The sequence below is a fragment of the Dermacentor andersoni genome, chromosome 8 (assembly GCF_023375885.2).
Source record: "Dermacentor andersoni chromosome 8, qqDerAnde1_hic_scaffold, whole genome shotgun sequence".
NCBI lineage: Eukaryota > Metazoa > Arthropoda > Arachnida > Ixodida > Ixodidae > Dermacentor > Dermacentor andersoni.
The window spans coordinates 109,025,991-109,039,657 of NC_092821.1; the positions used below are offsets into that span (position 1 = coordinate 109,025,991).

The 13,667-nt window shown below is 45.5% G+C and overlaps 1 protein-coding gene across 1 annotated transcript in view; it reads right to left on the reverse strand.

The window, feature by feature from the left end:
- The window catches only part of LOC126529236 (GTP-binding protein Rhes-like), a 95,534-nt gene extending 85,183 nt beyond the window's left edge, over positions 1–10,351 (reverse strand). Inside the window, exon 1 of the mRNA XM_050176839.2 lies at positions 9,970–10,351. The gene's annotated coding sequence lies outside the window, so the exon portion shown is untranslated. The remainder of the gene's footprint in view (positions 1–9,969) is intronic.
- Positions 10,352–13,667: the final 3,316 nt, after the last annotated feature.

Here is a 13,667-nt window from a genome sequence, read left to right on the forward strand (position 1 = left end):
GTCATGCTCGAAATGTACTGGCGAGCTGTGTGCTCGTAAGCTGTTTGCTATATGGGTCGTCTTGCGGGCTCCATTTGGGAGTCACGCTAGACTGGCGATATATGTCTTGTTTTAAATGTAAATAAATCCTGTTCACCGAGTTCCTCTCTACGACCTTCAACTCCTACATCTGTTTGACAGCGGTGGGATCGTCCGACAACTCTTACAACGCAAACCTGTTATACCTTTTTCTCTAATCTCTGCTGCCAACATTGATTAATATAAGATGATGCATTGACGTGGTCGTGTGTAATATACAGTTCCTGTGCTTATCAGTAATCTTGAATGGAGTGGCTATTAAAGTTCGACTCTATTACTTCGTGGAGCAGTCAAAAAGCTGCGCCCCCGCCCCTCCACAAGGCTAAAGCTATTGCATTCGCACCACCGGGTGCAGCATAGACCATATGGGACACTTATACATATAACTGCGTTAATTCGAGGGAAAAGTATGCCGAGTGACGAGAGGTACTGTTCTTTTTAACTGTCACTCCCATAATCTGAGAATTTGCATTTCTTTTTGGCTCCTAAGTGACACATTTCGACTGACTATAGAAAAGCATCGCCCTCATTGAACGTCATTTGTTTTCCCGTTATTCTCGTTCAGAATATTTCTTTTTCAGAAAAAAATGAAAAGATCCGCCATTCTGCTCTATTCGAGAAGTTCACTTTTGGAGCTCTCTTAAATATTTACGTTTACGTCGTGTTCCTAAACATAAATTTTTAATCCGTAAGCTTTTAGAAGGGACACCTTTTTTTTTACTGCACTGCAACTGCTGATTATATTCGTAAGGAACTGCTCTTTAAATAATACAGCTCGCGGCTCTCTCTAAACGACATCGAGGCAGCTACAGTAGTTGAACATAAAGGCGTTGAGGAGCATTTCCTTCCACCCGGCATACAGTTTTCTCGTCCGTTAATTTTTTTTTAAACAATCGCCGAGACCACGTGACTTCGGGACGATCAAAGAATTGCTGGGAGTCGAGAACGCGTTCCTTGTCACCCCAGGCAACAGCGCCTTAGCAACTATAGACTTAGCTCACGGCGAGTAGAACAAACATTCACTTAGTGCAGACGCCCCGAGTAATTTTGTTACGTTCGCGTACAACGACGGTGAAGAACGTTAACTAAATCGCTTCGACAGACGAAGTTTGAAAAAGAGACAGCGATAACAGAAGGCGATCGAAAATAATAGGTCTTCAGAGACTGCGCACGTGTCCGTAAAAAAGGAAGACCGATAAAGAAAGAATGGCAATGAATCTTTTACTTTATCCTCGGCCAACTATACGCACGCGGGAAAACGCGAGGGAGACTCTTCGGTGCTACAGCGTGGAGGACAAACTCGCATCGGGAGAAGAAGAACAAACGAACAAAGAATGCGCGATGGACCGACCTGGAGCGAAAGAACAATTTAACCTCGAACTCGGTGGCATCCCGTGTTAGATTGGATAAACTTTGTATTAAAGGTCACGCGCGTCAGCGCACAGAGGGCGTCATTCCGGGTTCTCTAGTTTAGAATTTTTTAAAGAAAGAAAAAGAAACAAAACAAGAAAAGAAATCAACCGAAAGTCGCATTTTAAACGCAATTTTGAGGGAGCGCGTAGGTGCTGCAGAAAGGCCTCGGCGGGAATACACCACCTCCCCTGCGAAAAAAAAAATTAAAATAAAGAAATAGAGCGACGCTTTGGGTATCGCTGATGCCAAACCTTACTATCTCCTTCCTTTTTTTCTTTATGTATCTTTTTTTTCTCGCGTGGCATGATTGTTTCTCACGGCGCTTGTGTGAGGAATGGATGCGCCCGTTTACGCCTCTGCAAGCAACGGGAGAAAGCGTTCGCGTTTTCAGGTAGTGAGCAGCGCACATTGCTTCTCGGCCAATGCGTTTCTCTTTATATCTTTTGCTTCACTTGTGTGCGTGCGTGCGTGTGTGTGTGTGAAATCATTGGCACGTGTGGCTACAGAGAGAGAGAGAGAACATGGCGAGGGCAAGGTGGGATAGTGAACCGGAAGAGCGCATAGTTGGTTACCCTGTAGACGAGTAGTGTGAGGGGTAAATAGAAAGACGAAAGAGAGAGAGATATCCGTACACGTATACTATGTAAGAAAAAAGAACGACTGCCTAATTGTAAGCGGCATGAAACGCGCAGAACGAAGCCGGACACAAGAACGCAGTGAGTACGGCCGTCCGTCCCGCGCCATTTGCGCCATCCAAAAAAATTACGCGTCCGAGCGAAGTCGCCCCCTCCCCCCCCCCCTCCCCAATTCTACGTTTCCTTAAATGAATTATGCTCCGGGGTAAACGGGTTGTTATTGAGATGCGCCAGCTTGAGCGCGACCCCTTCCGGCAAATTGAACGGCAAAGGCTTCATTGCACGTGGGACCGTGCGGACCGCCAATTTCGTTGCTTCTCGTCTTTTACTCCCCGGGCCCATTAAAGGTTGGCCAACCGGCATCGACCTGCTTAACCTCCTTGCGTTTCTTTAGACCTTCACTCTCTATCTCCAGACGGGGACTCCCTGAAAAGGGAGATACGCTAACGCGGTTCCTCAGGACCGTTAGTAAAGTTCTTTGTCTGTCTCTCTGTCTTTCTCTCTCATCCCAATATTCCCTCAAAGAAATGATTTTTTTTTTCTTTGTGGGCAGCAAACAATCATTCTTGTTCCTCACCTCGTGAATGTTCAACTCACTTAATCGTTACTGCGATTTCACATCGTTTTATCACTTTTATGAAGTCTATTTTCTGTTTTGTACATTTTAACGACTCGGTAGTTTGTGCAAGACCTGAGCGTGTTTCGATATTCGGCCAGTCCGGACTGGGCACCCTACGACAAAATGTGTCAGCGGTATTGCAAATATACTTTGCCTCGACCCTATGAAATAAGTTAAAAGAAGGGAGTATATCGCCAAAATGAACTAAGCCTCCAGCACTCGAAAGGAATAATAAAGCCGCATGATGCGCCTTCACGCAATATTAACGCCACTGTAGGCAAAAAAATTTATTGGTAAACACTACGAAAGCGCAGTACGAAATCTGGGTGTTTCAGAGCGAAGTATTCTTCTTTTTTCAGTGTGTGATAAGAACGTGAAAATGAAGATACATGGTTCGACGAAGTAAGCCGCACATTGTGAATGCTTGATGTCGTGCGCATCCGAGCCGCATAAAAATTCATGGTGGCAGACTGTTCGTAGTTAAGTCGAACCACCCACTGCGACGCTCCTGTTACACCAACCATGCCGAACGCTGCTGTTGTAGTAAAAAAAAAAAAATCGAAGCGTGCCTGCTCGTATTAACAGCACATCATCCGAGTTGCCCCATTCTGACTGTGCGTTCTTGGAGCATGATATCATACGTATTAATGATTTTTGAGCACGGCATCACTTGCGCAAGCATGTTTCGACGACATTAATGTCATCTAGCGATTGTGTAAGAATTTTTTTTTCATGTGATGATGTCTGGGGAAGTTAGCGGCCCAAAGCGACAACCGGGTTTCAAGGGAAGAAATGTATTTAGAGATATGGCATAGTTTTGACTAGTCGGATTTCTTGCTTTTTTTTTTTCTATTTTCGTGTTCATGGAAGCAAGCAGCGTACAGTCGCTGTCTTTTCACAGCGGGGATCACATTAGTCCTGAGCGACTTGGCGCAAAATATCCTAAAGCTGCTTGTGTTCTAGAGAATTTCATGAAACTCAACTAGCTTAGGTTACGTTTAGGAAGCTGTGTAACGGGTTAGAACAGGCAGAAGGCCGAGCATTTTGATAGACACACATGCTACGGAAAGGCATGCGTAGAAAACCTGCGCGCTCGAACAACGAGAAAGATGATGCAAGAAGACCTAACAGTGAATCTAATCTAAATGATTATCCCTTCGTACAGCCAATCCTTGCATTACGCCAAGTTCACTGGAGAAGTGAGATTCCTTCTCACCTGGAAGGAACTATTAGTACGGAATATTACTACGAAGGGCTTTGTATTTTTAAAGGTTACTGATCTTGCTCCACATAGAAGATGTTTGTTATCGTTCGTATTTTTATGTTTCTTTTCTTGCTTTCTTTTTTTTTTTTTCTGTGTGCATACGCGGAAGTCTTACGATATGTATGAGTACAAGCGTTTTACTTACAATTCTGCTAAAGCAACAAAATGTTAAGTTTGATGCGCTGGTGTTCGGTGATGAATCACAGTCTTAGTAACACCTGCATCTGAGGAGTCGCCAAGCGCAAGTTTTACTGCTGTGATACCAGATCTGTTTGTTTGTTTTTAAGGTATGGCCCACTCCTGTCTAAGGCCTCCTGTGAGTGGCCGGCAGTACTCCTGCAATAAGTGCAATAAATAAATAACACCTCTGCACGCAGCTTGTCCCTTTGAAATTGCCAGTGGCTGCATATGGGCGTTTTTTTTCTTTTTTTTTCTTTTTTTTTTTTTTTTTTTTTTGAAGTTCACTTCTCTCTCGAAATGCTGCCGCTATGGCCATAGCCGGGAGGCGAATCCGCAACGTAGCGCTCGTCAGCGTTTCGAAATTTGCATCTATGAAGCAGCGACACGCAGCGCAAGTATTTCCATTCGAGGACGACATAGAATGGGCCCACAGTGGCGCCGAATTTCGCCACATCTACCGAGCCGTTAATATGCGAACTCAGCCTCTGCTACAGAACGCCAGACAAGAAGAGCCCTCTTTCAACCTGGCATTACAAAACTCCAGCCCAAAAGGCCGGCAAATACTGCCTTCGCGATTCGATGCGCAGATATACTTAGAAGCCGCGGCCTCTCTCTCTCTCTCTCTCTCTGTGCATCTGTGTGTGCGCGTGTTTGCCATAGCTTACAGCTGAATTGGCACAAATGCCATGGCCTCTTTCTTAAGGCCCATCTGCGCGTTTCACTCAGAGCCTCTTGCAAATGTTCAAATGCACCGACAGCTCGGCACCCAGTCATTATATATAACGCTGCCCCCCCCCCCCCTTAAGGAAGAGAGAGAAAGACAGAGAGAATAGTGACGTTCATTATGCATCGCCGACCACTAATTCGCAGAGACTGCTAGATGACGGGTGCATTTCTTTGTGCCAACCTCGACAGTCTATTTGTTTTACTAGCGTTATCGCAGATTTGTATCGCAAACATTTGCATCTTGCCTCAGCAAAGTCGTTTTCATATTCAAAAAAAAAGAGAGAAACGTATAGAACTAAGGCAGTACCGTCGCAAACTTTCCGCTCCTTCTTTTTCGCTTCAGTGAACCGCGACGGCGCGATTTCGAATCGATCCGTCATTTTCACTAGAAAATATTCCGCATGAAATATACCGACGGCACTCGGAACGTCCTGGCACGCCATATTGACGGCAACAGCAAAGAACGCCGTCCAACCGAGCCTGAAATGTCTCTTAGTGTTCTAACAAAAAATTAATAACGTTGCTGGCTGAGGCCGCCCCAGAAAACAAAAGCGAACACAGCAACGGACTTTAAAAAATATATTTGTAAAGTGCGAAACGAAACAAAAGGTTTCGCGAATGAATCCCCAATTCTTTAGTCGCGATGCCGCTAAAGCGGACAGCGCACTTAGCGGTCACGTACTACCGAAAGTTCGAGCAATGTGTCACGAGCCGCTGTCGGCGCTAAAACGGCAAGCGGCATCGAGCGCGAAGAGAGCAACTGTAGCTCCAAGCACAACAACGCTTGCTTCGACATTTCAAATCCTCCGCCCTCTTTTTCTCCCTTGCTTAGCTCAATGCGGCCCATCTAGGGAGCTCTATTCGATTTTCCCTCAGTTTCGCTGTGCTTATTGTTTTGTTTTTCTTGTTTTCTCGCACGAATTTGCGTTCTTACTTGGCGCGCCTCAGCTTCGCTGTGGCACCCTTACGTGCGCCTTCGGGAAAGCGGTCTGCATGAGGTCAACCTACGCGTCCGCCTAAACAAATGTGTTTTCCTTCATCTTTTTTTTTTCGTTTGGACCCATTTCCTCTCTTTCCTGCAATACACACACGTACGCCTGGCACAAGACTTACGGCCAAGCACCCTCGCAACTTATCCACGTTCAGCACCAGCTGGCGCACCAACCTATTCACTCAAACAGCCCGCTTGCCAGTTTTACGACGTCACACCACCACGCACTTCGAGAGTTCCACGTTTTAACTTCGGCGCAGCCAAAGTGCGGAGTTAAAGCGACGTCGTTGAAATAGCTTCGCTTGCTGAAAAAAATACGTTTTTTTTTTCTTGTCAACATAGCCACTAGCAGGTAAGCGCTGCAAGCAGTCTTGGCATTCTCTCTCTCTCTCTCTCTCTCTCTCTCTCACCTATCGCATTCCTTTGCCCCTCCCTCAGTACAGGGTAGCCAGCTGGAGATAACCTCTGGTTAATCTCCCTGTCTTTCCTATGCCCTTCTCTCTCTCTCTCTCTCTCTCTCTTGGCACATTCGTATAGCAAGCCTCGTGTAGAATTCATCGTCAACAGTACTCTTTCTTTTTATTGTTATTATCAATGCAATAACAATATAGGCGCACTGCGCACACTTTGCAGGTTTCAGTCTAGCCTAAAGAACGTCAGCCGAACCCGAGGACAGTGCGGTCAAGCCCAGCGTCTATAGAAGCTAGCTGTCACTATAGGGAATAGTGCGAGGAATTATCACGTGACGCGCACGCCAGACGTTTTAAATAACAATCTTTGGCACGAACCAATCATGCGTGCGATGGTAACGCGATGGAACCAGCGTACAATTGCTGGTTTTTGCCAAGGTGATTACTTTATTTCTGGGAGGACAGACACAAGCTGCCCTAGGCTTGCTTAGCGCTGGGCTGTTGCGTGAGGTAACAGAGGTGGGATTCCGCCATCAGTGCAGCCCATGGCGGGACCCGATTTATAGCGTTATAGGCAGACTAAGTCCCCTTTAGAAGTATGTAGCAGAAACATATATATATATATATATATATATATATATATATATAGAGAGAGAGAGAGAGAGAGAGCATATCGAAGAAATTCAGAGAGGTGGGCCTCAGGTAATTTCCTCGAACGCGCTACTTTGCTCAGAAGGAAGAGGAAGAGGATGAGTGAGGAGTACGAGGTGTGACGATGAGGAGGACAGGTAGTAGAGTGCGATTGTGCGAATACGCACGTTTGTGTCGATAGGGCTCGTTCGCAGTCTCGAATCTAGGCCTGCGTTAATTAAACGTTCTAAGAGTGCCTGGATGGCTCGCTTCGTTGATATTCTGTCCGGACATGGGCCCGGTATAGTACGTTTATTTTTTCACTCAATGGCCTGTTCTTAAATGGCGCCAATGAAGAGGCCAGTGCCTCACTGTTCACGGTCATGTTTGTGGCAAGGAACAAGTATGTGTTCCACCGTCTCAGGTACGACACACATATCATAGTCTGGTGAGTGCGAGTGCCGGATGCGATGCAAATATCGTTGCACAAAGGCAACATCTAGCCTAAGGCCGCGCAGGAGGCTCGCGTGGTTACGTTGGCTGCCGCACGCCATCCTAAATGTACTACGCAGATCGAGCCTGTTGAGGCATTTCTGACGATTTTCTTGTTGCGGCCAATGTCTTGCTGTCGCTTTCCGCAAAGCTTCGGTGAGAGAAGAATTGCAACCTGGCCTTGAGAACCATATGGTGGCTTGAATGCCGTGATTTACTGTTCTTTTTTTTTTTTTTTTTTTGCTGCTACATCTGTGGTATCGTTCCCGTGCAATCCGCAGTGCCTATGGATTGACTGCTATACAAAACGAAGTGCTTTTATTTTGGCAACAGTGTGAAGTTTAGCAGCGACTAGGGCCGGAAAGTGGCACGAGTTTTAAAACGAAAGCTTTACTGACCGCGAACTTGCGATTTCGCCGTGGCGGTGCTCCGAGGAGGCACATGACATCACAACGCGCGCCTCTTCACAAAGCGTTCCTCGTCGTTGCGGTCGCCTCCGCTCGCTTCGCCAGCTGCGTCGCATGCCTGATAACACGTCGGAGGATTGAAAAGGAGAGCTCGCATGCGCCTCAACCACAGTTGAGGCGGCAGTATGGACGGCGACGATTCTGATAAACAGGAGGAGGCCTGGAATCGATATCGGAACGAGATGAAGAAGAAACGAATCGCCCAGGAAACAAACGAACATCGCGCCGAACGACTGGCTAAACGCCGCAACGTAGCAAGACAACCAGACTATCCTGGACTTGCAATCAAGATTAACCAAGGCTAACCATGCTATGCCTTAGCTTTCGCTGCGTATATCCTGGCATAGCCGGCCAAGCCACTGCCAGTTTTTTTCTTTTTGTTCTCACGACACATTGAAGTCTTCGTAGCGCTCGCCTTGAGTCGCACAATATCATTCAGTTTTTTAGGTAGTTCGTGAGAAATGTGCCTAGTGACTTCTTGTCGTATCGTTACAAACAGATGCCTTTGATGTAGTCTTCTCTTACAGCTGCTGTCATTGAACGACGTCATGAGCCAGTGTAATCACGGCCGCAGTTGAGGTGGACGATATTACCGAACCATCCATGCATACGTTTGCAGAGTTGCCATATTTCTTTAAGGTGTAAGATTTATGTGCCCCACGAGGCGAAAAATCCGGCGTTCGGCGTTATGATCCGATGGTAACAAAACCCACGTGACGGAGTGATGACGTCACGCTGCCGGCGCTGGGCCCGCTGCGGCTCGCACTACCCTAAAAAAACGAGCCGACCTACTGCCAAAATTGAATTAAGGGGGATTAAAGTGGATTAGGGTGGATTTAACTAGATTATGATGAATTAAGAAAATTACAGTCGAATAACGTGGATGAACGTTGTTACAAAGTAGAACAGGGTGGATTAAGGTGAATGTCTTTAATTAAGTTGATAACTTGGACAATTCCTCATGCTTTCGCATTCAAATCACGTACGGACACTTAAGTGACTGTAAACGTTTTTTCCCATATATTCAAGTGAGATTCGCCTGAGTGAGATTTGTCGGGGCAGTTGATTTCTTTTCTCCTTTCCGGTATAAAGAGCTTCTATCGCCCATGAAGGTATGCGTGGTAGCTCGGCGGATGCACAACCTAATGAGTTTATGCACGCATGTCAAATATTAACTCCTGCAAAGGTGCTGTCACCTAGTAAACAGTAGATCATCGACAGAGAATGTTCTTCATGTCGAGTCTCAAGAAAACTCAAAGACGTTTGTGTGGCAGATAAGCAGCCACCAGAAGAGAAATGCTTACGCATTTCTCTTTGTTCTTTTTTCTAATCGCAAGTGCTTCCCATATTTGTCGCTCTCTTTGCTCTCCGCACCTACGTAGCAGCAAATCATTGGCACACCAAAAACCAAAGCAGACGTCATCTGGAACCCGAACTGTGGCAGACGTGCAACAGCTACAGTTCTCCAGCCATATCATTCCGCTGTGATCTGCAAATAAACATTCTACCGTGCGAAGTCATGTGCGTGACGAAATTGTGTTAAATAAAGGATTTTGATTAGGGCGAAGCACTTAGCTTAGGACTCCAATCCAGACATTTTTACCAGTTGGTGGAGAATCTGCTGCAACTTGCAGATGTGTGCAACTAAAGTTGTTACGGCGTGAAGTCAATCGATGAAGTGGATTGCGTATAAATAAAACGTTGTACCGGGCGAGACACCCGAATTTTTAGCTGCAGTTCAATTCTTTTCCTCCTATCGGGAAAGAACATACTGCAATTATCTGATTCTATAAGCTAGACTAGCACGGTTCCAGCTTTGCAAACGTGTTGTCTAATCAAACGTCGTCACTGCGATCAAAACGCGCAACCACCAACTATTATCAAACAAACTTGCTTCTTGCAGTAAAAAAAAAATGTCCACGCTGTCACCGCCTTTGTGCAAAAAATATGCCTCCTTGACCTGCTTACGTCATACCTTTTCCAGAAGTAACATGTCATGCAAACATGCGCCAAAATCCACAGGAATGCGAAGAGAAGGAAGGTGTGCACCACAGAAACACTCACCCAATGAGGCGGCAGTTAGGCGAAGTCCTGTCCAAGTCTGAACACTGCAGCTGAAGCACGCTGATGCAAAACGACGCCCCACCTACAGGTAGCGAGTCAAATTTTCAAAGTTCACGCTGCGTACGTGCGCGGGAACAGAAACTTCTGGTGCCGCAGCGCGAGCAGACGACGAAGTGCTACCGCAGCCGGAAGTTGCAGAAGGCGCCCAAAGTCCTATGCGTCTGCAAACGCTCTCGATGCAGACGACATGGACGACATTACGTGCTCAAGGTTCCGAACGCACGCGAACAGCGTTCAACAGAGCGCTCACGGAGAAAGCGCTCACGGAGACCCTTCCACGTCTACGACTATTATCCAGTCACTCACCGCCTGCGCTTTTCTATCCGCCGCCATGCGTTCCCGGCAGTCGCTGGGAAGCCCCTGGAGAAAGGGCATCGCCTGGGCCTCGGGGGGAGAGAAGCAGACGACGGGGCTCGGAATCAGATGGAGAGAAATGGGAAGTGAGCGAAGGAAGGGAGGGAATGAAGCCTGAAGTTAGCCGAGAGAAGGAAGAAGGTGCGGCGAGAGCATCGCGTAGCCAGTGCGGCCACGTGTCCCGCCAGCGACCTGCGTTTAGGCGCGGTACCTTTGGAGACGACTAGCGCCTCCCAGCGGGTGTCAAGAGAAACGGCGATGGGCCTTCTGCTCCTCTTTACTTACCATTTCTCTCCTGCTGTCTCTCCTCCTCCTCACCTTTCCCGAACAACACGTCCAGACGGCCCGGCCGGGCTGTTGCTCTCTCAATGTTTCGCACCCCCCCCCCCCCCCCCCCCCGCGCCTTGTTAAATGGGTGTTGCTGATGGGAGGGAGCGGTTGTTTGGCCTTGGCTGCTGCACGTCTCTTCATTACGGACATACGGGCGTTAGGCGTTCTCGGCTCGTCTGCAAACCAAAGCCCGCCGCTAACGTAAAGAACGTATGTTTAAAAAGGAACGTTGAAAGGAGAGAGTATTGTATAGATCAGTGAGAAAGGGAACTGCCAATAGAGTAGGTAGAGCTGTTACCGGGGCAGCTTGATCATGGGCGCCGTTTAGTGTCTCACTTTCATCATCGCCATTTTAGCCCTGCAACATATCTGTAACTCTGTTTAAAGTAATTGCAATCGTTAAATCGTGTCCAAGCAGGCAAATGCCTATCTGAGCATTGAGGCTTGCAGAAAACGAGTGTGTTTGCTTGTTTGTTTCGCGTTGTCTTGAACGTGTAAAGTCCAATGCGGTAAAAATACATCAATGTTAGCTGGTAAATCACCCTTGAAAGGGTGCATTCCTGCAAGCAGCATCATGTTGCGGCGAAACCATTACCACGTAAGGTAACGACCGCTGGTGGTTTGTTCGTCGAGACAAAGAAAAGTAAGAAAATGCAGTGAATCGTTCATATGTGAAAATGTAATAAAATAAAGATTAGATTAACTTCCACAATCAGATTGTTATTTTATGATCATAAGGACACAGTTTTCGATTGAGCTTTTATTCTTTAGCCACATGCAATCTTCGTGCCTCAATAACTCAGAAGTGACCCATCAACACATCTGGAATGCTGCGGAACATTTCAAAAAACGCAAATTTCGGCCACTTTGTTATTTCCCATTTTTTTTCACGCAACACCAAACAGCTGACAGTGCAAGTTTTATTGCTGAACCAATTTAAAGAAAAACAAAATAGGAAGGTTTAGCACCACTAACTCTCTTAGTATCTGATATCATAAGTTAGATAAATTGGGATGATTGGTGCGGGCGTCAGGTGCGACCTCGCACACTCAAATTAATCAGAGAGGCGTTTCTATTCGTCATATCTCGCACAAACTTGCGATTTGGTTCACGTCGAGTTTTCTGTTAGATACCTCCAAAGTAGATGAGGTACATATACATTGCGACAGAAGATAACGCGCGTTCGATGCTGGGATCGAACTTCTGTCTTACAGAAAGCCAGGCCAAAGCTCTAACCACCAAGTCACGGTCACGTGCGTGCTTGTCTTGTGCCAAAGTCACTCTTTGAAACGTCTGACGCGTGAGTCCACTTTTCGCATTGTTTCCTCGTGAGAGTTAGCTAGCGCTTTGAGACGCTGTGTTAGATTGCACTGCCTTAGGGGTTGGCCTACGTTCGTTTTGTTTTGTTCTGGACGGTGATTCCTCTAAAGTAGCTGAAGTCTGCCTACAGTACTATTGCATTATAATTGCCTTGTGTAAACTGAATGATTATTAGGTGTCTAAGGACACCCTCGTTTAATGCACAGTTGCTTTGGAGAAGGCTAGTTAATAAACTTCTAAGACCATGATGCAGTTTCACTGATTATTTCTTAAACTCGCATTTCTTTGTTTTCTTTTTTTTCCGTGCCTTCTATGCAAATACTTTTGACCAATTTGGAACAAGAACAGTATTTGATATAAAATGATGAAAAAATAATATATATATATATATATATATATATATATATATATATATATATATATATATTGATGGAAGTAACATTTTAAGTTATTTCTAATATCTACCACCAAATATTACGAAGCAGTATTCTGCTCCTTGGTTAGCTTTCAATGAACTTAAGAACGGAAAACCTGCCTGCAGGAGTCGTGGCTGTAAAAAAAAAAAGAAGTAACTCACTTTTAATAGATGTTACCAATGCATTACCTGCGTAATATACTTGCACTTCTCTTTGAGTTTGCGCAGAACCGAATATTGAAGAATAATTAATAATTGCCTTTTATGTGAGCTTAAAAGCGTTTTGGAACCATTTCCTACTGATAGAGCCTAATTTACCAGGCATCGTCCTTTTGTAGTCATATATATATATATTTTATTAGCATGTGGTATATAGCACAAATGAGCTCCTTGCGCTATACTATTCGAACAGGCGGACGGTACTTGCACAAATTAAAACGCATAACTTACAAACGACAATTTCCCTAATCACATTTTTACCCGCTTACCTTAGGGCACGTTTTGAAATTTACAAATTGAAACCATTGAGTTCTCAAGGCACGTTCACTTGCAACTGTAATTTCGAAACTATCACTTGTTTTGAGATAAGCGCCATCAAGCTGGCCATGCAGGAAACCGTTGTTCAACCTACTTCAACAAGATGGCTGTTTATGGTTGATGGATCAAAATGGTAAGAAATTTATTGTATATCCTAGCATACTTCGGAAAATGCTGTTCTCGAAGCAGGAGTCACCCTCAGAATTGGTTACGAGTCGATATGAACTCGCCGGCTACAGTTTGCAAGTTGAACTATGGAGCGTAAAGCCATTATAGTTTAAAACCTAATAATGAAATTTCGATAATGCATCGAATAAGCAGCGTATCATTTTTTTTTCTTTTTGCAAATATTATGCACTTCTTAGAGCAATGTACCTCTAGCCGTAGAATCGTTCCGCGTGTCACCGGAGACTTTTACATTTAAATAATCTGTGAACGAAGGCCTTAAATCGCGGCAAAGCGTGCTCTTATTAGTGTCGCTCGTGCATAGCAAACGAGCGAAATTAGCTGACGAAGCGCATCAGACGAGCCTGTGGCGTCCCTCGTCACCGCCGCTTGCATCGCCCTCTACCGTGATCACCATCACCATCACCACCACCATCATCATCATCATCGTCATTATCATCATGATTATTAATATTATTATTATTATTATTATTATTATTATTATTATTATTATTAT